Source organism: Corvus moneduloides, chromosome 6 (assembly GCF_009650955.1).
Source record: "Corvus moneduloides isolate bCorMon1 chromosome 6, bCorMon1.pri, whole genome shotgun sequence".
In the NCBI taxonomy this organism is placed as follows: domain Eukaryota; kingdom Metazoa; phylum Chordata; class Aves; order Passeriformes; family Corvidae; genus Corvus; species Corvus moneduloides.
This window is the reverse complement of record NC_045481.1, coordinates 17494351-17519995: the sequence shown is the minus strand read 5'-3', so window position 1 is coordinate 17519995 and position 25645 is coordinate 17494351. Positions and strand designations below refer to the sequence as shown.

The 25645-nt window shown below is 42.5% G+C and overlaps 1 long non-coding RNA gene and 1 other non-coding gene across 2 annotated transcripts; both read right to left on the bottom strand.

The window, feature by feature from the left end:
• Positions 1–954: 954 nt before the first annotated feature.
• Positions 955–4136, bottom strand: LOC116446194. Its single transcript, XR_004241082.1, has 3 exons — positions 4126–4136; positions 2235–2238; positions 955–1276 (listed from the first exon to the last, which is right to left on the bottom strand). It is a non-coding gene; the product is annotated as an uncharacterized LOC116446194 (long non-coding RNA).
• A 16459-nt stretch (positions 4137–20595) lies between these two features.
• TRNAT-UGU lies at positions 20596–20669 on the bottom strand. Its single transcript has one exon. It is a non-coding gene; the product is annotated as a tRNA-Thr (tRNA).
• Between the last annotated feature and the right edge of the window lie 4976 nt (positions 20670–25645).

The window sequence follows — 25645 nt, the reverse complement described above, 5'->3', positions numbered from 1 at the left end:
CTAGGAAAAGCCTAGAAATTCTAAAAATAAAATTTTGTGACAAAGTACTGTTTCAATAAGTTGGAAATAAGAGCAAAGACTAATTCAGAGAAATATTGTTTTGTAGATATTTTTTGTAAATAATCATAATTCCATCAGAGATGTCAGACTCCAGTAAGTTACAAAAATATTTATAATACTTGAGAGTTCTACATTCCCAAATGATTCCAGTGCACTCTATAAATTCTCAAGTAACTTCATCTAACTAGTATGTTGCTCCCACAGAGACGAAAAGCAACAGCCCATTTAATAGCTCCCATTGCCACTCCCCAAGGCGTTACACGGTAGGGAAAACAACACTGTGATCCATTGAAATAGTGGGAAGTGCAGACAAGCAGGACAGAATTACAGAACTTAGAAATGAGCCCATGCATCAAGCTAATGCTCTGTTCTTGGGGAAGGAGAGGTAGTGTTTGTGCTCATCTGGAGCCTGCCATTACTGACCTCAGCATTCTGGTGTCTTGTGGAGTATATTCTCCAGTCATCTGGGGAATTGGTATTACACTGATAAGAGAAAAAAGCCGCAACATTAGTAAAGTTTTAGCGTATCCTACACTTTCTTTAACTACATCTTAATCAAATGCTAAGCATACCTGACCTTGTTTATCTAGTGATATCTAAGAATCCAGACCCAGCAAGCCTGTTTCAGCCCACCTAATTCATGCTGAAGAGGGTAGGAAAAGCCAAGTAAACAGTTATAATTTTAATGTGGATAGTGTAGGCTTTTTATACTGATTTACAAAAGAGGGAAAAAAATTGATCCAATTTTCAAATATTAAAGTGTGAAAGAAAATACTGGGGAGTAACATTTTCCCACAACAAATAAAACTAAGGTATTGGATATTATTATCACCTTGAACATATCAAGATGCCAGGTACTAACTGTCTCTTCTGGGGGAGATTTTTAGCATTTCCTTTACAGGGTGGACTGTTGGGCCTTTAACAGTGAAAATAATTATTAGACCTTCTCCCCCAACTAAATGTTTTTGTTTAAGAAGAGAAGAGTCAAGCTCTTCTTGTGATGCCAAGTAATAGGACAAAAGGCAGCAGCAGAAACTGATGCACAAGATGTTCCTGAACCTGAGGAAAAACTTTGCTGTGCAGGTGACCAAACACTGGAACAGGTTGCCTAGAGAGGCTGTGGAGTCTCCCCCACTGGAGATACTCCAGAACAGTCTGGACGCAATCCTGTGCTGTGTGCTCTGGGATGACCCTGCTTGAGCAGGGAGCTTGGACCCTACCATCCAACCTGACCCATTCTGTGATATGCTGACAACAGGCAACACAAAATACCCAGGTGTTTTAAAACAAAACAAAAGCAAGTCCTTTCACTTGCTCAGCATAATTTCCTCAGTATTTTTGATTAAAAACCAAAAAATGCGTAGTAGTGTAAAAAAATAATTTCTAACTTATAAACGAGTTTTCTTCCTTGTTTTTGCATTTGTGTCAAAAATAACTGGAGGACAAAATATTTTCAACATTTTTCACTTTCTTATTTCCTGTCTCTTTAAATGCTCTGTCAAAATTCTTTCAAACTCGTGTTGCAAAGAAAATCTAAAGAATAATTTTTTTTTTATTTGTACTCTCATAATTTTTCTTCCTTCCTTTCAACTGCAGTTCTTACCAGCTTTTATTATACATAAAAAAGAATGAAAAACTTGGAGACAGGCTTTGTGGTGAAAAGTCTTACACTGCTTTCTAAAGTGATCAAGGCTAATCATCTAACAGCTACAAACTGAAAAAAAATCAGCTCTAGAGATTCTAAAGTGAGGGAAAGCCAACCAAGTCAGATAATCCTAAGTGGTTTTGTTCTTTCAAGTAACAAAATCCATTTGAAGCATTCTTATTTCTTTCCCTGTGAAATTTAGTGATAACTAAGCGGGCACAGGGTTTATATACAAATTATGAAGGATATTTTTGAGGTCAGTCACTATTTCTTGTTCCTTTCCCTTTGCACATAGGAGCAATGAATCCAGCATCAAGTTGAGCAGCAGCAATGGGCATCAGATTTAAAACTCACTATATGGACCTTTTCAAGTACAAGCAGACTGAAATTTGTGAACAAGGAACTGGTACATCTCAGTCATACAATTAAGTATCTGTAGGCTTAATAGAACTGTTATGGTTTCATTATGTACCACTTGCACAGCCTGGGGGACTTTATTTTGAGGAGCTCTATCCATGATGAATAATACAGATCTAGGGAGAACTGATGGCTTCAGTCAGGAAGAGCCAGAATGTACACTGTTCATGTTTCCTGCTGCTGATTTTCAATAGCCAGTGGAGACCCATACTCCAATGTTTTTATTAGGAATATTATTACATGTCATATTCTACCCATTATATTTAATCTAACCATGCCTAAACCCTTTGCCTTCAATTTGCTAATCTTCAGTTACAGTCCAGGGATATCAGAGTACCATCACAATTAGTTCAAAGTGCCCACTCAGAGAGTGGAGACTGTTTGGAGCCAGGTAAGAGCATTTTAGTATCAGCACAATGCAGGTTTTGGAAGAGACACACAAAAAATTTGACAGCATTTCACTAAACAGTATTAGCAGCCATAGCTAAACTCTCCTAGAAAATAATCAAGCATAACTAAGAGCAAAGTCAATAATCTACAAAATCAGAAATCTATCAAGAGCAGTGGAGCCTTGTATTACTTAAATCAAGACTGAGCAATACTCACAGAACCAGATGACTCTGACCAGCTTCAGCAAAAGCTCTAGATGCTGACCTAGAACAAAACTCAGGCATAATGAATATTTTCAGTAATGTAGTATCTTCCAAGTTTATGTGATCATCCTTTTAATTTCCTTCAATACCTTGCTCTCTATGCTCACATTTCTCTCATGTTAATTCCAAATTTAGCTTTGCTTCCACAATGTGTAACCCTGGCAATCAGACAGAATCTTTCTGCATGCAGCCTTGGTATTTGTCTTAAGCACTTACTGTGTAACAACTTTCATATCTAAATATATTTTTTATAGCTAAGTATTTTAACACATATTAGGGTTGGGGTGCAGTATAATAAAAAAAGTCCAACCAGTCTGAGGTAGCTCAGAAAAGTAAATACACTACAGTCAGGGAAATGCAAAAGGCTTCAGGTTTCCTCCTGTATTTATTTTTTATTTTGATCTTTCAATCTTTTTCTGATTATCTGCAAGATTTTTTCAGTTGAGATGCCAACTGTTCTAAGAAACTCATCTGAGTCCCATCTGGACTACACTATAAGGCAGTCTGATATTTTCAGCTGCTTTGAGCAGTGAGCTGACACAGCTGGTTTAAAGGTCAGAGTTAAGACACACCACATCATGAGCTGTGTCGCATGTCAGTCTGCCTCAAGTGCATCTGCAAAGCTGAGTGCCTGAATAAAAACCAAATGTTGCCAGAAGTGACTGTATCTATCATAACATGAGGCACAGAATCACAGAATCATCTGGGTTGGAAGAGACCTTCTAGATCATGGAGTCCAACATCAACCCAACACCACCATCATCACACCCAAGCCGTGTCCCCAGGTCCAACTGTTAAGACATTGCCCAAGTGCAGACAGCAAATTTCTGCCATTGGGAACCACCTTCTGTGTCCTAACAGGAAGGACCATCTTGAAAAGCACCAATTTCTTTGTGTTTTTCTTGAAATCCAACATTTTGGAGCCCTTGGCAGCTGACAGTCACTCTTACACAGCTGGAAAGTCCATGGCTTTGAGCCATGACCCCGAGGCCACCAAGCTCCAGAAGGACCCACTGGACATCCCCAACTCACCACACCAGATGTGGTACCTGCTCCTGGAGCTCCAGGAACTGCTGCACTCATTCCTTCTCAGAGCTGTCCGATGAGCCGTCGCTGTCAGAGGAGATGTCACTGTGCTGTCACTGGATGAAGGGAGGCCACCTTGGTGGGAGCTGGGACTGCTGCGGGAGAAGAGGTGGGAATTGCAGGTTCCTCTGGCTCATCCAGCATCTTAGCAAAGCACATGTCAAACACATCCTGTTCTGGAATGCCTGTTAGAATTGCAAGAAGCTATGTACCACCACCTCATCAAGCTGACTGAGAAGATCTCTTCTGTATTTTTAGCGATACAAGCCACAGTGTATAACTAATCTGTGAATTAGCAGAATTGAACATCATTAACACTTACTGCTCACATCTCAGTCATACAAGTATTTTCAGTTGTTAAGTTAGGCTCATTTGAACTAATACTAGACACATAATATATTCTCTGTGGGGAGTATTGTGTGTTTTGGAAGTATTTATTTTTTATCAAACAACTGATTCTCTGTGAGAAAAATATTATTTGCTTTCTGTCAGTCATGCAGTGTTCTCCTGACAGTCTGAGCTATCTATATAAACCAATATACTCGGTCTGACTTTATCAAGTCTCCATATGGCTATAAACTTACTTAGGTTTGTTACTCTATACTTCTGATTACATCAGAAGAGCTCAGCATTTGGCTCACATACTGTGTACAGCCTGAAAGGAGAACTAACCCACTGGAGCCTGCTCAGAGTGTACTGCTCTCCATCACCAGAGCTTTCCAGAGTGCACTGCCCTGGGCCCTTAACACCGTCCCGCCCTGCCAAGTTGCACAGCACAAGTGCCCATCTACATTTCATTTTCTTCCATCACTGCCAGGACTGAGGTAGCGTCAGCAGAGTCAGTGGTGTTCACCTCCCTGCAGTCACCAAAATGAGCCATAGGATGTGCTCTTCCAAGAAGACTGGATCCAGCTGGACCACATAATTCATTTGGAAGAGATGAGAGCTGTGCCTCAGTGTCTGCTGTGAAATCTGAGAAAACTGATGGGCTATTGGTGACAGCATAATGCTGCCCTAGCAGGAAAATGAAGACAGCCTGCCAAACTCTACTGATTTGCTAATGATGCTTATCTGCTGTAACCATCCAGAGAATTGGAAGTGGCAGAGTGGCAAGAAGAAAATCCTCAGGGAAATCAGTCTCAAACTTCTGGAATTAGCCAAAGGAATAAGAAGGCTCTAACTTGTTAAAGTCTCTTATTAGAGTTAAAAGTTCTCTTAAATGAGACAGCAAAACTTAGAGGTGATTATTGAAGGTTTTGGCCATGGGCTGTCTTTAGAGGTATACATCTCATGTACTATATCTACTGGCAAAATGGTTTGAATTTAAAGAGCTTTAATAAAGATGCGCAAAACCTAATGGAACTTCCAATCTTTGAAAGATGTGATTATTAATCAGGGTATCTGTGAAGGTGTGGGTAGAGATGTTCTGTGGGAGGATGACCTTAACCTAGCTGGGGACTCAGCACAGCTCTCAGGGCTGAGGACAGCTGGACTGTGAGGCTCCACATACCCAAAGGAAAGCAAATCAGCAAACACTCTGCCATGCCAAATTAAGACACAGGGTCCATTGTGGGTCAGAGCCTGTGACTGCTTCATCATTTCAGTTAAGTTCAGAACTAGAGTGAACCTCCAGAATAGCAATCTAACACAGATTATAACATGTTAGAGTTACAGTCTATCCAAATGAAGTAATAAAGAATATCAGGAAAGAATTCCGCAGATAATTAACATGTAAAAATCAGATATACATCTACTGGGCCTAAGCTCTACTGTTTCCAAAAAAAGCATCTCCCACTATTTTGACAGTTCTCATTGTCTGATTTGTTCTTAGTTTGACTTTCTCACACGAGAAAATTCCTCACCTTAGCTAGAAACAAAAAACCTGGGTTGTCCAGAAAAAGGGTACACAGTTCACGTATAAACCCAGCCCGGCAGATTATCAGGGATAACTAGGGCATACAGAAGAGGTTTTACAGTTATGCCATCTGGTACCACGGTCCTAATGATCTGCATTCCCCATGGAAATACCTTAGGGCAGAATGATTGTTCCTTGACATGGATCTCCCACATGAAATTTTATCCTGCAGAAGGCAAGAAGGGCTTTCTCTGCCAGATATCTATTGTCAGTAAGTCTTCAATTACTGTAATGTCTGCATTGCTGTAATGGAGCATTATCTGACGTTCTGGTCAGGTTAGATATATTCAGAATGTTTTTATTTCCTCTTTCCCCTGTTCCTGTGGATGTTGTACATTTTTGAAGCACTGGTATTAAAATAGCAGTTGACTGCAAAAAGTTTGATGAAATCTTATTTTAGTCTTGCATGTAGTCTGTCAAAATCCACATTCTTCTGAAATGGGATTGATTTGCTATGATTTCTGTTTTATAAAATAAAATTGGAAAAAAGATTCAGACAGTATTGAAATACTCTTTTGCCATTTTTGGAATAGAATATAGCAGTGTTCTATATTGAAAGAATCACAGGTTATTCCTCTGCAGAGGAGAGATAAGATATATTGTAAATGCTCTATATCAAGAACATCAATAGCTTACTAATGACCTGAAAATCAAAAATTAACTGTTTAAAAATGGAAACACAAATGCTCACTGAACATAAAGTGATTTGAAGATAACATCAGAAAATCTGAGGCATAAAATGAGATGTAACCAGCAAAGGACATAAAAGAAAGTGAAAAAAGCTTTTATAAATACAGTCAGGATAAAAGACCGAGAACATTTCACTGGTCTTAAGCAGGAATGGTGAAAAATTTATGAAGGAATGTAAAAGGACAAAGTGTTCAGTTCCTGAGCCTTCATAAAAAGAGTATCTGTGATCAGATTCTTAACACATTTCAGTGGTGTGGAACACCAGCTAGAATTAGGAGAGAACAGATAGCAGATATTTAGTTGCAACACGGGTGCACGACAATGGAGCCTGCTGAAATCCACTTTGGAAGATTAAGAAATAATTGAAACAATCTGAACTACTTTGAGGACACACAGAGGACTGACAAGAATGACTATAGTGCTCTCCCACAGAAAGGGAAAAGATGGAAAATTGTAGGTTAGTCAGTCCAAGTTTAATACCTGGAATGATACCACAACAAAATGGGAAACAATCAAGTGTATCAGCATCTAGAGATATAAACATGGGAAGAAACAGCCAGCTTGTATTTATCAAAATAAAGTGTGTTAAACTAAGCTAAGTTCTTTCCAAGTGAATAACTTGGCTTTTCAGAATAATTTGCTTTTTTGGGTAGAAGAAGGTAAGTAGAGAAAATAGATGTTCACTTTATTGAAGTTGTGGCAGTCTTAAACAACCTTCTCCACAAACAACCATAAAATAGGCCCACCAGCTGTGGAAAAGACTAGCTTCAAGAATAGTCAATATTATTCGCAATTCCAGTTTGAGATACTGAAATCCTTGTTCTCAGCACACCTGTAATGGGAAGGGGTGATTTCCTGCCAGCAGCGAGAGCAGCCCTGTGCAGAGGAAGTGTGCCAGACCTTATCTGCGCTTATCACTGGACCAACTGGCGAAACTCGAGGCAGAGGGCTCATCTGGAAGCAATAAGACATCTCTGCAGAGAGCAGCCACTACGCCAGTTCTCTGCCTATGTAGGTGACCGGTGCTGTCAGGGCAGAGCGAAGCAGCCACGACTGTGTTGCCGTGACCCTGACTGTCAGTGACTGTCAATGCAATCGGCAGTTTCATCCCCATCTGTAAACCAAACTACTCCTAGGAAATAGTGATCGCTGTTGTGCTACATCACTGTGGCATCTGGCCGTGCTTGAGTTTCTCTTCCCTTCTTCAGACCCTTTGGCCTGAAGATCCTATGACTCTGGCAGGTGGGAAAAAATGCCTCTTTCAGAGGGCACCTCAAAAATATCTTCTTCAACACGTCAGTAGAAAGGAAGGACACAAATACCTGTCTCATGTTCTTGAGGTACAGCAAACAAATTCAATCTGGTTGTACCAGTCCTGTGATGAATGTCTGGTAACACTTAGTCCCAGATGGCAGAGGCACATGCCCATGTAAGTGCACCCAGCTGGTCTTTACAGTTTGGAATTCGAAGTAGCTGCAATTTTATCAAAATATTCACTAATTTACAAACTGTACAATAATATATTTATACAAATACACAGTGACTGAGTTGATACTTTCAGGTCATTAACTACAAGTCCAAAATTTTCATATATATGAAATTATCATAAAATAGATCACTTGAGAAGAATGAAGGGATTTTTGGAATACACAACATGCATTATTTTGCATGCCTATATTTGTTTAAAAAGATATGTACATTTGTTTACACAGAATATCTGTAAGTTATTTATTATATTCCTAGGTTAGTGATCTTTATCAACTGACATACACAACTGAGCAATTATCTGAGCAATTGAGGCATACATGCAGCCCCCCCTATAGTAACTTCAGCTGACAGGCTGCCATAGTTAATTGGATCACACTGGATTGGCTCACGTGCCTAAACCCTGTTATTACATCTGGATATAGTTCACTATATTTTTATGTATCTTTCTTAGACTTTTCTAAGCTTCTTTATTAATATACAGTAATAATATTTTAATAACAAAAGCAGTTAAGACTGTTTCTTTTATCCTCTTTAAAAACAAGAGATCAAATTGTAGGTTCTATTCTTACCATGAAGTAAAACTACATCTTTAAGAATAAACATTCCATTACTAAAATGCTTCTTTTTCTGTCAGCTTTCTTACGGGTCATTTTCTTTCAATAAGCACGGTCAGGGATAGCTACTAGACTATGCAAGAGTCATCTCTCCCTCAGGAGGGTTTTAAATTATAACTTACCTTATCGGATCTAACTTCAAGTAGAAACTGATCTACAGGTTCTGCTTGGGGCCTTTGTGGAGTCACAGAAATTAGGTTATTAGCAAGAGTCACCTAAGCGCTTGTCTACAGGGGACACTCCATAAAAGGAGCAAGATTTCATCCAAAAGCAAACAACACAAAGGCAGAATGCCTGTATTAAGAATGAGTTAAGACAAAAGTGTAATGGCAGATACTTTCCCCAAGTCAGTTTTAGACACCACAATGTAAGAAAGACAGTAAGTTATTAGACAGCATCCAAAGGATGGTGAAGGACCTTGAGGGGAAGCTGTATGAGGAGCAGCTGAGGTCACTTGGTCTGTTCAGCCTGGAGAAGAGGAGACTGAGGGGAGACCCCACTGCAGTTACAACTTCCTGGGAGGGGAAGAGGAGGGGCAGACACTGACCTGTTCTCTGTGGTGGTGACCAATGAAGGACTCAAGGAAACAGCATGAAACTGAGCTGGGGGAAGTTTAGGTTGGATATCAGGAAAAAGCTTTTCACCCAGAGGGTGGTTGGGTACTAGAACAGGATCCCCAGAGAAGCTGTCACAGCCCCAAGCCTGACAGAGTTCAAGAAGTGTTTGGACAATGCTCTCAGGGACATCGTGTGACTCTTGGGGTGTCCTGTGCAGAGCCAGGAGTTGGACTCGATGATCCTGATGGGTCTCTTCCAACTCAGCATATTCTATGATTCGAAATTCCCACGTCAAAGAGCGAGTGTTTTGACATCTTTGGCTTCTTAGATTCCTGCTCTCATCTTGATAAGGGTGAAAAGCAGGGAAAGGAATAATCCTCATCATGGGTCCAAACTACAGCCAGTATTCACTACATTTGAGTCAACAGCAAGAACTCACTTCTGCATCCCCCATCAAAGCAGTACCACCTACATTACCAGAACAACTTTACATAAAATATGATTTGTTCTTTGGGGCTCAGAGGGGAAGAATAATAATGACAGGAGTCCAAAATTTCTATGCCAGGTTATTGTCCAGCCAAAGCGGTTCTTAGATAGAAAGGAACTCCACCAGAAGAGGCAGTAGCTCAGCAGAAAGATATTAGAAACCAGTCAAGAAATCAAGGGGAAAGGGAAAAATAAGCCTCTGGTTTTGTCCACTTTTAGCATTCTGAAGAAATCTTCTCTGGTGTCTTCTCCCTCATTTGTTGATAGCAATGATAGAAGTGCTAATGTAAAAACAGTTTGTGAGTGCTTGTACCACAGGCTAAGTTGGTAAAGGTGACAGGTAGCTTTTTTCCACTGTGGTGTGTACTGACTGAATGTCAAGGCAATAGAGAGATGCAGCCCCTGAGGCACTGCAGAGTTCACTATTGATGACACCACTGCTGAGAGCTCATTAGAGAAGACATGCAGCTCAGAAATGTATCATTGTGAATGTGTGTCTGATGTCTGGATTTAATAGACTCATCAGTCATTCCTCTCTAGCACTTTCTCTTTGTCCACCTAACCTCAGTTGCCTCTTGTGACTGGATAACATTACAATGAACTCTTTCATCAACTCTAGGGCAAGAGGGCTCTGGACCACTCTTTACAATACTGCAAGGTATTGGCATTTGCCAATTTGTGTGGAGTAAGCTACACTAAAATTTAAGTTTGAAATGCAGGCTATGTGTGTTAGGAATTTATTTCTAATAACCTCAAGGACGGTGTTTTGAATCGTTCTCCTGAACTAATTAGTTGACTGGCTTTTTAAAGTTTAACTGATAATAATTTTATTGTCACAGATAATCTGGAATGCAGCTAACAATCACTGTAATTAGATCCTTCAGTAATTTTTCAACAGGCAAGCCTTATCGAGATAATAAGTCTGATCTTTGCATTAGGTGGCACCTTGCATTGTTACTGGGCTTTGGAAGCCTCAGGGAAAAAAACTGGTTTGGGCAAACACACTGCAAGGTTTTGTTTTCCCTTTTTTCTTACTATCCCTCTTTCTTATCACAAAATTCTTTGATGCTAACTCTCATGTATCAGAAACTTCCTGCTTCTTTCAGGACAAAAACTACCGGCTAGCATTAGAAAACACGATTTCACATTGTGGGATCAGAAAATGGAGGAAAATAAATGTTCTCACGGATTTTGGGGTGGGTTTTTTTGGACACACCTAAACATTAGAGGAAGTTGAGAGGCAATATTAAGTGAAGCAGGAATGATTGTGCATGAAAAGGTAATGAATGAATTAATTATCATAAAATAACCTTGCTTCAAAAAAACCTCAACCAACAGTTCAACTAATTAAATAATTTTTATTTCAGATCTTTAGGAATCCAAACAATTTTAGAAATCATCTGCAGCTTTGACAAAACCACATCTCAGAAATTCAGTGCACGTGATAACCAAAGATGAGAACTCTTGTCTAGAACAGAAATTTGTCACTTTCCACTCTAATGTCACAAGCTAAAAAGCAGTAACTTTTAGCTTAACCTTAAAGATCAAGCTTGTGTAGAACTACAGTAGAATTACAGTGTAATTCCTGCTCATAGTCTTGTTCCTGCTCTTAGTCTTGCACTTCACTGACATTTGGTGTCAGTACGATTCTACCCATACAATACTTACATATGCACTAATGGACTTGTCACCACTGAGAGCTAAATGCTGAAGTCCTTACTTAGCATCTAGCCAACCTTTCCTCAGGATGATGTCAGTGGAACTTCTGAGGTAGGTATGAGTAAAACGCTGACTGAGCACACTGCCAGAGAGCATGAAGTGTAAGTGAATTGTCACTGCCTTCATTTGAATGAAATTAACCAAGAGGCACGGCTGAAAAAAACAGGTCTCAAATTCTAGTTACTAAGTTCCACTGGACTTTAATTTTACTACCCTCTAACTCAACCACCATTACATAACTGATGCTGATGTAGTTTCAACTCAAGAAAATATGACATCATTTTTATGAGACAAAACAACAGAAATGTCACTATAATCTTATTTTAGGATTTTATTTCTAATTTATATTCTGTAGGCCATGGTGGAAAACTGAAAGTTTGGGGATTATGGATAGCAGGAGAATATATCTGGTTTAGGAATGTTTATTAAAACGCAGCCTTAGTGAATCGTTCAGCAGAGCACTGAGGATTAAGCACACTACTCAGCCTGAATCCACATCATCTGCAAATCTGATATTTATAGTGGTCTTTGTATTGCCCAGACCTTTAGCAAACTATTTTTAGTGGCTAATTGTCCAGCTGCATTACATCTTCACCTAGTTTCTCTTTCTTAGCCAAAAGGAAATTGAAACCCTGAGGAAGTGCAAAAGCCAAGCCGAATATTAAATGGCATTGGAAATGCTGGAGTAGTGAAATATAAACATCTTGAATAAAAAAGGAAACTGAAAAATCATCACAGGAAAGTTGAACTACTTTGGGGGGGGCATTTAAAAAAAAGTGGAACTTGTCTGTGAGAGTGTTTTGAAAAAGCATATTTAAGGGCTTTTGTGGTGGGATAAAGCAACAAAGAAATACAAATTAAATATGGGCTTTTAAAAAGCAGATTAGAACAGTAAGAGATAAATGCAAATGAAGGGTCAAAGCAGCATGAAGCCAAGAGAGAAAGGATGTGTGGACAGCCCAGAGCAGGATGGAAGAATGGATAAAAGACATGCTGGATCAGAGGCTTTCAGCTGTTACAGCAGCATCACTGAGGGCTGGATGAGATACAGGCTTCTGTCAGTAGTGGTTTAGGAGTATTAGGTTTGCCTGAACCAGTCTGACATTTCCTCAGATGTGTTTATCAACTCTCTCTGAGGGCAGCTGGCCCCTGGCACTTTGCAGCTCTGAGCGGAGGAGCAAGAATTGATTCTTCATGATTGATGCTGCTGTGCTTGAATGCAGTTACTAATTCCTCTGCACAGCTGCATGGCAAGTTCCCCTCATCCCTGAAGCACAGCTGGAATGCAGCCTGTCCATGCTTTATGAGGCTCTGTACTGTAACAGCCCCAAGTTTATGAGGGACACCTGTAATGTTCAGCTGTCTGCTTTTTCACCAACTGCCTGGAGGGGAATTGAGCAGACAGGAGGTTCTGCTAAGCAAGCTATGCAGAACAGGGCAGAGAGATGAAAATCACGCTGAAAACTAGGCATTAAAAATCCCTGCTTCTAATGTCAAGGGTTTATCTCCATAGTTTCTATCAGGTCCAGACTTAGCCCCATGTTGAGATTTCTTCTCTGCTGCTCAGAACTTAAATGTGGGCTATTTGTGTTAGCACTGTAATGATAATAATCTCACAGGCAGCTTTTTTAAAAGCTTCACAGCCTGAGAGAGCTGCGGTTGCTCAGCCTGGAAAAAAGAAGGCTGTGGGGACACCTTATTGTACCTTCCAGTACATAAACGGTCCTACAAGAAGGCTGGAGAGGGACTTTGCACAGGACAAGGGGTAATGGCTTCAAACTAAAAGAGAGTTCTGTTTAGATTAGATATTAGGAAGAAATTCTTTACTGTGAGAATGCTAAAATGCTGACAAAGATTGCTCAGAGAAGTTGTGGATGCCCCATATCTGGAAGTGTTGGTTTGATGGGGCGAGGTTTGATGGGGCTCTGAGCAACCTGGTCTAGTGAAAGGTGTCTCTGCCCCTTATAGGGGGGTTGGAATTAGATAGCCTTTAAGGCCTCCTCTAACCCAAGCCATTCTATGATTCTGTGGTTAACTGAACTAATTAGCTGAGTGACATTTTTAAGCTAAGCTGAGTGACATTTTTAAGCTAAACAAGCAACCATGGTGTTGCAGCATGTCCCAGCTAGCAAACTGTCTCCAGTTATATCGGTGTTGCTGTGATCACTCAGGACTCAAGCTCTCTATCAAACAGTAACTCCTTTATCATCCACAAGGTCCACGTTTTGGGTTTCTCCATGGCTCAAATCTGGAACAAGTAAACCACTTCAGCAAGTGGGAAACACGAGTCCAGAAGGACCAGCTCAGGCTCAGAGGCTGCACATTGGATTCACTGAGCTCAAACTTCCATAAAACAGCCTTAAGTTATAGTTGGAGCAAAGTACGAGAGGGTCAGCTTAGCTGAAAAAAAGCAGTCCATGGTGCTGGACACTGACTCAGATGTCAAGCTCCTGAACTCCAGATTGCTGCATTTCCCACGTATTGGTACCTGACACGAACAAGTTAAAGCTCACTCAAGTATTTCACCATTTCTGAGAATCACATGGATAGCAACAGAAAAGTCTGATTTTTTTTTAAAAAAAGCAGACATGTTTCCCCTCCAAGTACACAGAGAAGGCAGAAAAGACACTGCTCAGGCCAGCACTCAGCAGAAATGTCTTCAAGGGGCAACCAGATGATTTTAGAACAGCCATGACAGCATTTTCCAGTTCTGTTCCTGCTGTCCTGCTGGTAAGGAGCCTGCAGTTATTAAGCAGCTAATTAGAACATCTGAACAAGCTTTTTCTCCCCAATAAATCCAGACCAGGTAGTTTAAAAAAAAAATCTAGTAGACTCAAACAGCCCTTTTTTGCAAGGTGAAGTGAACAGTCTGCTGGCACACACACATCTGATTGCCCTGGAGAACTGCTGCATGTGCACTGTGATTGTTAAACTGTAAAGTTTAACACTGAATAATGACTATTATTCATTGAAAGAAGACCCAAATATACCAGCATTCCTACCAGCCTCACGGGACAATGGATCTGCAGAGCCCAGGAAACTCATTAAATTTAAGGAAAAATATAAAAATAACAGGAAAAACACCCCTATGTTCAAAACATAAAAGTAGCAGGGAGAGCTTTCTCAAACTTCTTAGTAGCCTGCTGGCCGAAGGGTTTGTTACTAAAGGTTCTCTGCACCAGAAAGCAAAACTCTTTCTAACTCACTAAAAGCATTTACAGTTTGACTGAGTAATGATCAAAAAGCAGTGAAGAAGTTATACTACAAATAACACCCAGAATGATAGCCAGGATGCAAACACCATTGTTTATTTGCAAATCCAATACTTAAAAAAAAAACCAGAACAAACCAAAACAAACTTATATATTGATGATCATCTGGCTTTACCCCTCCAACAATCAGTAGTCTTCCTGGAGGCTCACTTTTGTGAGTACAGTAGTTTCTCTTAGCACAGGTAGTTCTTGGGGATTTTTTCATCTAGCTTCTAGAATGAAACAGGTTACAAGTAGTAACTGCAAATATCTTGCTGCAAATTAAACATGCCCATCCCAAGTTCTTACACAGATAATTCTAAAATGACAAGCCCAAACAAAATGTGATACTTGCATTACTCAATGCTTAAAAAATAGTAACTAGCTAAGGAATATCTAATCTACGAGGAAGGTTTCTCACAGATTGCACTTCAGGGTCTTAAATTTAAGCTTTCTCGTGTTATTTATTTGGTTTTAAGAAACACACAGTGCTTTCAATATAAATTAAGCATAGAAATTTACCTTCTTGCTTTGAGGACTCTTCAGAAGGATGTGGTTGTATTTATAATTATATTATTGCATAGTTTAACTGTAAGAGTTTTCAAAGCTGGGTTTTTTCAATCAAACACCATATTGGCATATTGGTAGAGACATGTCTCTATACAGCTGCTACATGCAGTAAGAAATACTCATCCTTATTCATACTCATTTCTATTAGAAATGGCTTTTGGTATGGGTTAAGGTTCTCTGTGGCAGGAATGAGCAGATGTATTAATAACCTCTTGTCAGGAGGGAACAAACATATTGTGATTTGTGCCTGTTTTCATGTGCAGGCACCATGGTCATTAACAAGTCTCACACATACAGCAGGGATTGCAAGCAACAGCATCCTTGTCCAAAAATAGTCTGTAACTTGGTGACCAGAAGGAACAACTCCCGTGTTTATCTTCAGAAGGAACAAATATGCTTTACTTATGAGAAGCCTATGTACTGGTCTGTCTGAGAGGTAATCAGATATCTACAGATTGGCAGTCAGACACATGGAGCATTAGGTAGTGTTCTGACAGCTCTGTTGTCAGCAGAGCAGCCTGCTTCGAACAGATGTTTATACAGTTGACACCAGCCTTATTTTACAGTAGAAGTTCTCCATTTACAATCTCTGAATTAATTTATGTTCATATTAAGGTAAGTTGGAACTGGATAAATTTACAGAACCAGTCAAAAATAAACAGGCAAGAAAGCTAAATTATCTCTTCTTTTTTCCTAATACTTTAGAGTCACAGTTCTAAATTTTATTTAAACTTCAACTTATCCCTAAGAATATTTCTACTTGCATGCTAATTTTGGGTCACTTGAAAGCCAGAAATAATGTAATAATCTGAGGAGCCCATTGAGTTTAGTAAGGTCAGGAGGGACTTTTTGTCTATACATAACACACATAGATTCTAGATGAACAGTCCTGCATCCTTTTTAAACTCAAGCTCTCTTGCTCTTTTTCAGACATTCTCAAGTCATAATAAATTGCACATACACAAGATTTTTAAAGGACCATCTGCTCTACTGCTGTATGCATTTCTTTATGTTCAAACCTACTGTATTGTACCTACATTCTGTACTGCCAGGACCTACTGTTTCCATCTTAGATTACAAACTGCATGGAAAAAGGCCATGTTTTATCTTAAGACAACATCTCTCTACTGAAGTGCACCATCAAAATCTAAAGACAAACATCAATATTAAAATACAGGCAAGGTTAGTATCACATATTGTGCAGTTAGTTAAATATCTTGGGGAGTTGTAACAAGACATTTCTGTTTGCTTTCCTTCTATTCTTAAAGTGTTAGGAAAGATTCCCTGAAAATACAGAAAACACTATTTTTCTTTAAAACACAACAGTCACTGCCCTGGCAAACAGTGAATGGTTTAATTAATTTGCATTTTTTTCATTACCAGAGAGGCCCCCCATTATTTTTAAGTATCCTTCTTCATATGCTTACATGGCAGTAAATAACGTCTGTACTAGAAGCCAAGCAGGTTCATTAGTTGTCTCTCCATCCACAGCTAACTGGCTCAGAAATACAGTCTCTTGCCAAGAATACCAGTAAGCACAGATTTATTTAATGTTACTCCCCTGTGAAGATGGCCTTGCATCATCATTCAAAGTCCTATTGCATTTAGCTCCCACTTCATCTGGGGATGCATTTGGCCTGAGTCTTGTCTCGAACAGCACTATTTGAGTTACTTCCTCTTAAAAGGGAGAAATTCCTTGGCAGACAAGGAGGAAAAGGCTCAAGGAGACAGCTCAGTCTGGAAGTCAGGATATACCATACTGGATCAATATTGTACTTGGTGATTGTGGTGTGCAGACTTCTTTTTACTGACTTTCAAACAACTCCTGCAAATTTGTTAATGACACCCTGTGAAAGGAACTCTACACAAAGTAACAGGGCTGTTAAATTTGTAAAGATGGGAGGTCAGGCATCAAAGTGTGGAACATATGACCAGGAGCAGGATAGCTTGTGTTGTTTTAGCAACTAGAAGAACAGAAGAGCAATGTCTAACTAAACATAGTATCTTTAGAAGACAAACGTTTTTCCTTTTGGTGTTACTGTTAACACCTTAGGTTATCAGAAGTAAGCGTTTTTACTATTCACTGAAGACTTTCTTAATGGTTGTATTTGCATTATGTCAGGGAGAAAAACAACAACCTGAACTTTCATTTTTGGCTTTACCTCACTGGCACAAATTCAAATCCAACTCCAAATCCAGAAACATTAGTGGGAATTTCTTTTGTTCTTTTTTGACAAAACAATCGGAAACATTCTTTACTAATCTTAGGTTTAGAAGGTGCTTGAAGTTGGGTATGAGAGAGGTTGTTTGGGGTTTTTAAAAATTCATGTTGTTTTGGCAGCATCTGTACAATATTAAAGCATGTGGAATTTTGAAAGTGTTTATATTTCATTACATGTCATTTTGACAAAGCCAGTTTCACAGCCACTGACTTTGAGTCCCTATTCTCATTGTCAAAAACAGTATCACCCTGCAGTAAGATATGCTTAGATATATCCTTTTTTTTTTACGTATCTGGAAATAAAAATAGTAGACTCATGAAGAAAACAGGGTCTTCTTGTCTAAGGCTTCCTGCTGTTGAACTGAGCAGATGGGTATAAATTTCCTGGAAAAAACATAACAAGGAGAAATATCTCCACTGAGTTCAGAACGCCTTGCAGCGATGGCAAGGTATCTGTCTTTCCAGACACCGTGGTAATTCTCAGAGGCTCAGCTAGCAGTCCAAAATGGAAACACAATTAGTACTATCCAGGCTCCTCACCACAGCTTGGAGAAACAAACCATACAGACATTTTCTAATGACATCACTAATGATTGCATCACCGGACCTAGTGAAGGTCACCTCATTGTTTTTGAGCAAAGCTTTGACACATTTCTCACCTTCAGTAACAACAGCTACTAAAACAGCTTCCTTTGTAGCTAGAAATGAAGTGCAGATGACACCACATGTAGAGAATGAAGAAAATTTTGGGGTCACTCCTTGGCTGGGATCAGGCAATGGTATACAGGTGTCCTTTGGAGGATGGAGAAGGCAGGGAAGACCAGCTCGGAGGAAGGCCTTGCGTGTATCTCCTGCCTTCCATTCATGCCCGTGCGTAGATACACCGGAAGCAGGAGAGGTGGCTCCGATGGCTCTTGCCATGGGCAGCACTGCCAGGTCCCAGGGGAAGGCTGGAGTGGAGCGCTGGAGCCCGGTCCGCAGCGGGGCCCCGTCCTGCCCCCGCCGCCGGGGGCTGCGGGTAGGAACAAGGCACCGCTCTGCAGCGTGCACGGGGCGGCAGAACTACTGCCAGGACTCTTTAAGTCCGATATTTTAAAATAGGGCCTGTTTAATTGTGAAGAAACATCTTTGGAAATGAAAATTCGATCGCACCCCCAAAAAACTCGGAACTAGAGGCGGCCGCGGCACGCTGCGCCCGAGCCCCAACTCTTGCCCCGCCCCAAAGCTTGCCCCGCTGCCGCCGCTGCCGCTCGCCCAGCCCTGCCCAGCGCTGCCGCCCGCGGGCAGCGCGCTCCCGCCGCAGCCGCGCCCGGGCCGCGCCGGGGGCGCTCCGCCCGCTCGGAGGAGCCGGCCCACCCGGCCGCCCGGAGAAACCGACTGCCTTCCTTCCTCCCTCCCTCCCCCCCGCCCTCCTGTTCGTAGGAGCTGGCTCTCCCCCTGGAGGCGTCCGGCAGCATTGGCTGCGCTGCGCCGCTTATGTAACCCGGGGCGCGGCAGCGCCCGCGGCTCCGCGGGGCAGCCCTGCGGGGGGAGCGCCGCTCGGGTGCTGACACGGGGCTCGGCCCCACCTCGCAGGGCACACCGAGCATTCCGGCAGCGCTCTGCAAAGCACCCGTGGCAGCTCACATGTGTCGCTCCAACAAACGGGAATAGCTGAGCCCTGTCCGCGTGGTGCTTCGCGGACGTGGGGAACTCTGCAGCCAAGCACTGGTGCATGGTCTTCCCTCCCGTGGCTGAAGCGCGGCAGCCCCGTCCCTGCAGCTGGACACTGACGCCCTGGGCTGTGCCGGGCCCAGCGCTTGAGGAGCTCCTGCATGTTCGTTCTGGAGGTTCCTGAAGCAGTCCACACAGCCTCCTGAAGTACACGTGTGACTTCTGCAGGCCATCTGTGCCATCCCAGGGATCTGCTAGTACCCTGGTTGGTCATGGCGAGACCCAGCGAGAAACGCTGTACTCAGCCTCGACCAGACTCCCCGGAGAGAACAGATCCTCCCGAGGAATGGGTTTTAGCACCACCTCCATGGATCTGTCGCAAGGACTCTGGGAGGACTGCTGAACCAAGGAATTGTGTAGGATGGTAATCGGGTGGTAAAACTGAGATTAGGATCCAGCACTGCTTTCCCAGATGGGGTAGGGAGGCAGTGTAGCAAACAAGGAGTCATTCATGCAAACTTACGTGCAAGTACCCCAAAGCACTGCAAATTCAAATACTGTTTGGGCCTCGTGGCATAGCACAGCTTCAGTCACAAGGGAGAAATAGCCTGTCAGCCCCTTGCTCTTCTCACCACGGCAATGGCGACTCATCCAGCCCCGTGCACCCTATCCTCACAGCTTTGATCTGCTCTCAGCAGTCGAAGGAGGCTGGCGAGAAGCTGCGATAGGAGCTGTGAGGGTAGAACACGGGCTGCAGTGCTACGAGGCAGCCCACGCGTCTTCGCGACACCTCCGGCGCGCTGAGCCGCAGCCTGCGGCAGCTGCCTGTGCTCAGCAGCCCTGCATGGGCTGAGCCCCGCGGGTGCTGCAAGCGGGCTCCTTCCCCCTCACCACAATGCGTGTATTAATTGCCCTCTCTGATGGCGGTAACGATTGCTGTCGTGCTTGCGGTGCTGGAAACCAAACACCCTGCTGACAAGGTATCTGAAAAAAACCTAAGTGCATATCTTTGAAGTGCTGTGCTCAAGGCGATTTGCGGGGAGCTTTCTAGCTCTTTCTATAACCTAAAAGGGGGAAAAAAAAAAAAAAAAGAATCATTGCACCTCCGCTGTCCAGCCTCCAGCACAGAAATAAACCCAGCAGCCTGGCTTGCCTGACAAGCTATGAAGACTCAGCTAATCCTGTCCAGTTTATTCTCCACTCAGGGGCAATTTGTTCCTTTTAAACCTCTAACAGCACTTTGCCAAAGCTGCCATCAGAGAAATTGTGACATGAGCTGTGCAAATATTTACTCAGCCATTCCCACGCTGCTTCCCGAAGAGGTTATCGTTCCCCCCACTCCTCTGCCGGCACGAAGCACAGCCATGAGTTAATCTGGCGACCGCTATTAACATTAACACTCAGGTTTTACAAAACGCATTTGTTTCCAAAGTGTTTCCCTTAACAGGAAGCCCCCGGACCCTGCACGCATGCTCTAGTCCTCCACCACCAAAATAGCCAAAATCAGGCTCGGTACTCATGGGTGCAGTCAACACCTATGCCACTCTTAAAAAAAAAAAACAAGCTGCTGAGGCCCCAGCGAGGATCGAACTCGCGACACCCTGGTTTACAAGACCAGTGCTCTAACCACTGAGCTATGGAGCCGCCGCTTAGTAACCGTTCTCGGCGGTCTCTAACGACCGGTCCCGGCCCTCACCCGCCGCCCCCTGTCGGGCGCCCCGGGCCCCGCGCCGCCGCCCCGCCCGCCACCGGCCCCTGAAGGGCCCGCCCTGCGCAGCGGCCTCGCCGTCGCCGCCGCTACCGCCGGGGGGGAGCCCCGCGGCCCGCCGGGAGCCCGATCCTGGCCCCCGAGAAGCTGCCGGAGCTCGCCGGTAACCCGCCCGCCGCCCTGTCTGTCCCCTCGCCCCGCGGGAGCCCGCCCGCCGCCCTGCCCCGCTCCTCGTCCGCCAGCACCGGGGTGCCGCTCCCGGCGCTCCCAGGCGGCCGCCGCCGCGGTTGCGTGGGAGATCCCGGGCCGCAGGAGGGTCCCTGAGCCTTCTGCAATAGCAGGAATAAAGCTGCTGGAATGAGCACGTCCGGCCGAGGCAGCCCAAAGGCGCCGGAGGAGAAATACGGGGTGGGCGAATGTCTGACATACAGCCTGATCTGTACCGGCTGGGAGTAAAAAAACCCTGTCGTAACAAAGGGGGGTTTTTTTCTGCAGAGGTTGAGTGTCTTGGGAGGTTTGAGCAAGGCTGCTGCGGGGCAGAGGTGCTGCCCAGGGCCTTTTAGCATCACTTGTTGGGTGACCCCCTGCAGCGCTGAGCATGGACCCTAGAGAGGATTTCTAGGTAGTTCTCTCACCTGGTGCTTGCAGATCAACTTTAACGGAGGTTGTGGAGCTCAGAAGCTTCAGCGAGCAGCTAAAAGGTGGAAGGCAGCCATGCTGTCGGACCCATCGAAGTGTACTGCTGGTGTCTAGTGCTGGTGCTGGGTATCATCACTGTTAACAGCACACATTAGCTGGAGGTCTATGATCACTTATGTATGGCCTGAACATTATTTTAAAACTTCATGGCAGTTAAAATTATTGCAGATAAAATCATTGCAGTCATATGCCTTTCAGAGAGCTATATTCAGGGCCCTGTCTTGATTCTGTACTATTATCTCTTTATATAGAATTCAGACTTGGATCAGCGGGGTGGGAAAGGGATGCAATGGGGGAGCTCGTAAACCTGGCTTGGCTTAGCATAATCTTGAAAAAAAAAATGTTACACTATGGAAATAAACCTCAAAGTCCACAGCAGCATCAGGGTCTGCATTATCCTAGGCACTAGATGTGTAAATATGTGACTTCTGCCCAAAGATTTTTCCTTCAAAGTATATTCTCACATGAACTCCCTGATAGTTTTTAATAAATGAAATTAGTGAAATTTGAAATAAACACTGAAAAATTATTTCTGACTCATAAAACAAAGCTCCATGTGGCAGCTGGATAGTAGATACAGTCAACAAAACAACAGGGGGCAGGTCAATTTTCTCCATTGAACGATACTCATTACATGAGTGTATATTTGAATTATTGTGAAAATATTCAGTGAAGATTAAGTGTTTAAATCCACTAAGCACTTCATCTCAATTCTCTACTAACTCTGGAAATAACAAAGTCTTGAGTTGTATTTCTAGTCATCATGACAAAGATATTTGTGTTAAAATTACAGATGTATGTATGAATCATGCATTATTTGCTGTGTTAATTAAGGGACATGTCTCCTCTGAGATATGCTCAATACTAAGCCAGGTTGCAGACTTCTCAGTCTTCAAAATTATGATGACTGCCAGTGGCAGCTTTAATGCTTTTCTAGATGGTATGTGTGTGTCCTATCTGCACATGTGTAATGCAGTGGAAGTTTAAGAGCACTACATTGTAGCAAATGAAAGGTCTGCAGAATATCTGCTGTTAAGAGAATATTGTCATGATCAGTTGTCACACCCTGGAATACAGAAAATGGCATTGTCCTGCAAAAGACCATGCAGTTTTTTTCCCCGTGCCACTTTTCATGCTCAGCCTGAGTTACCACATGCCCATCTATGAACTTGGAAAACTAAATTAAATCCCTGCTGGAGATTATCGTGCAAGTACATCAATGCATAAGAAGTCCAGAACATATTTAAACATCATTTTTAAAAAGTCCCAAACACCCAAAAAGCCCAAAATCAAACAAAAAATATCCTTTATGAAAACTTATTACGTGTTACCATACTGTTCTTTTAAATATCTGTTGTGTTCTTCTGCTACCTCACATCACTGCTAAGGCAGAAGAGCCAGAAAAGATTTCAGAAAGGTTTTTTAAGTCCTGATGGGGATGGACCTTTCACCACCAGGGCAAGAGCTGCCAGACATTCCAGCTATAGTACAAAGGGACCCTCTTTGAACAAGAACAATTGTAGTGGGTTTATTATTTAAAACCCTTGCACCCTTAATGCACACAGGCCTCAAGAACTAATGGGCATTCCACTCATTCAATTAACCTGGGAAAAGCAGAATACTGTGCACTGATAAAAGCAATACAGAACACACCTCCTTTAGGAGCTGAGACTCACAAGGACAGGACTGTACAAAACCTGTGTGAGAGCTGTCAGCACAGCTGAGGTGCTTAGCACTTACTTCTCACTTCATCAGAGACTGACTCCTGGAGTCAAAGATGTTCACCTTCCCTCGAACACCAAAACAAATGCACCAGTTGAGACACTTGAGGAGAACAAAACTGAAAGTGGCAGGACATACCAATAGGAGGAGTAGATTATTTTCTGTATTCTTCAGAGGGGGCATTATCAAAAACCCCCACAATGATAATTAAAAATAAATTCTTACCTCTCTTATAATTATCTTAAATGACTGAATGTAAAGCTTTGAAATATTGGCTTTTTCTCTCTGTTATTGTTTTATTCTAGGCTCATTTACAGCAATGAAACAAGATTGACTGGTTTTCATTTGGTCTTGGAAGAAAGGCATCAAAACCCCATAGTAGTAATACTGAAGCTTGATCAAATAGTTATTTAGTCCAAAATGAGTGGCAAGGTCAGAGGTGGCTGAATTCAAGATAAGAGAGTGGACCCAGCTCTCAAAGTGGAGGCAATTGGGCTTTAAAGTTCTCATGCACTGGCACTTTGTTGCTATGTTCAGATCACTTTAGGGAATGTACAGATCATCTCTAAAACTCCTGATTACTATGGAAATAAGAATCAACAAATAAACCAATAAATCATTTACATTCCTACCAGTACTCTCTATTCCTCTACACTGCTATGTTTCATCTCCGCCCCCCCCCCCCAGTCTTTCAAACACATTTTCAGAGCCAAACCAATATCTACTTGGCAGAATTTCTTTAAACACATATTCTTATTTCACCTCAATATTACTAAGTAGCTCATCTTTTTATAACTGAAGGCGATTCTTTGCATATGAAGTCTAAAAATGCTGTCTAACTTAAAGCTACCAGAATCTGTTATTGCAGTAATCACTCCCTCACTAAGTCTGTACATCAGTGCCTGAACTGGAAAGCCCTCCCTTTCTTCAGTGCATTAGTATTGACAAAGCTAGTCCTTCAAATACATTTTTAATAACCTTTTTATATGGTGCAATATCACTGAAAGTTCGCTGCATTTATTTTTGTCAGTTCAGAACGATGGGATTTTATATGAAAGGATTGAAAAGATTTTTCTGTTAGTGCTCTTCATTTTAAAGACTCCAAAGCATTAATGCTGTGAACGTTAATATTTTGGCCTGATACATAATCTGCCTCTGCACATATTGCAGCTGGGCTAATGGGAGAAACCAGAACAGTAGCTTTGTGGACCAGGAGCACTGCCAAATTGCAGGGATCTCCTCCATGGTTGATGATTTCCATTTCTTTTTTGATTTTTTTAATGTCACTGTACCAGAGCAGTGGCATAGGCTGCCTTTCATGTTATCGGAGACATCAAAGGGAGGTACTGAGGACCTGTCTTCTTACTGTTTTCCACCCTTTTCAGGAACTGACATTCCCACCTAATGAGTCCAACGTGCTGCAAAAATAGCATCCCTGTGCATGAGCGGCGTGCTAGCCCTTATTGTGTTGGAGGTGCTAGCGTGCAGCTTTCCAACTCTTGGAAGCTTTGAGCCTAAGTCTAGTCACATCTCACCACACGGCAGACGTGCCTGTGCCGTGGAGCATGGACTGCTCCTGCTCCTGAGCTCGGGCTGGGGGCTACAGCACTAGGCTGTGGGTGGAGGCAGCGGTGCCTGACGATGCATTCCCCCAGTACATTGCACCCAGCTGCCTCTTGCCCACAGAAGTGAGGTACCAAAGCAGAAGGTTCCTGCTGGAGGCCTGCTGCAGGTGTCTGACCAATAAGTTTCCTGGCACAAATCCAAAGGGATGCATTTGCAGGATCAGCATGTGAGTCTCCAGAGATCTGCCCCAACCACTTGCCTACATTCCCCACCAAAGCAAGGGAAGAAGCAGCTCCTAAGTGGTAAGTTGGGTGGTTGCATCTCTGTGTGCACTTGCTGGGGCTGACACTGACTGGGAATCTTCCTGGCAGTCGGAACAGATGAGCCAAAGAATAAATTTATCTGCCCTGCACACTGCTTGTGGATTTGATCCCTTGGTCAGGGGTGAGGTCCTTGGAAGAGCACATGTCTCTTCTGAAGTGAATCAACAGAGGATTTTGACATCATCCAGTGTCTTTCAAGAACATGAAATTCATTTTCCAGCTGTCACTCACAATTAATCTGTTTATTCATGCAGGGGGGTAAAATTTAGTTCTCTTACATTACACAGCTAAAAAGTTCACTCTGCAAATCTGTTTTCTGAGGAAAGAAGGAATTTCCTGAGAGCAGACCAAGACTGCTTCCTGCAAAAAGGGACCACAACAGTATCTTTGCTTCTCATAGAAATAAAAAATAGTATCCTTTGCATTTCCCTATATTCAATTTTTTTGTATTCACTTCCATTATTGGTTTATCTTTCCATTAGGAGGGCAGGCCAGGAGGAAAGGGCCAGGAGGAAAGCTCACCAGAAAGATCTGTTGTGCGTATGAAGTAATACTGTAGCAAATGAAAACACCAAAGCAAGCTGCTATTTTTTTTTTTTTAA